Below are 465 nucleotides of genomic sequence, written 5' to 3'. Positions count from 1 at the left end.
GGAGGGAGGACAGGGACAAGGGGCGGGTGTCAGGCTCCCAGGAAGCCTCGGGGGGTTATGTCACCACGTTTCCTGGTGGAACTTCACTCGTTGGACATTGTGCAATTAAGTGCTCAGGAAAAAGGCTGGAAGTCTAGTCCTGGGGGTGTGACAGGCTGTCACCTCCCCCGGTTGAGAAAGCAGCAGCATGCTGGGGCCATGTGTCACCAGCCCAGCACGGGATAAAAGGCCTCCCGCCCTGGGCTCCACATCCACAGCCTGCTCAGCTCAGCCTCCTCCTGCCTCCTCTGCACCCGGTGAGTGTCTGCGAGGGGACGGGGCCTCGGCCGCGGGGCTGGGAAGACGGGCTCAGGTCTGAATGGAACCAGCGGGGAGAGGCCCACTGTGGGCAGCGGTGCGGGGAGGGCGCTGGTGAGGGGGGAGCCGCGGAGGGGGGCCGTGAACCCCAAAGCCACAGGGCCTCCC

At 65.8% G+C, this 465-nt stretch overlaps 1 protein-coding gene across 1 annotated transcript in view; it reads left to right on the top strand.

The window, feature by feature from the left end:
- The first annotated feature begins 220 nt into the window (after window positions 1-220).
- Window positions 221-465, top strand: part of LOC102885465 (late cornified envelope protein 3D) — a 1,095-nt gene continuing 850 nt past the window's right edge. The window contains exon 1 of the mRNA XM_006923610.2: window positions 221-296. The gene's annotated coding sequence lies outside the window, so the exon portion shown is untranslated. The remainder of the gene's footprint in view (window positions 297-465) is intronic.

This window comes from Pteropus alecto, unplaced genomic scaffold, assembly GCF_000325575.1.
Source record: "Pteropus alecto unplaced genomic scaffold, ASM32557v1 scaffold49, whole genome shotgun sequence".
Taxonomy (NCBI): Eukaryota; Metazoa; Chordata; class Mammalia; order Chiroptera; family Pteropodidae; genus Pteropus; species Pteropus alecto.
Note: the sequence above shows the minus strand (reverse complement) of the source record. Positions and strands in the feature narration are given on the sequence as shown.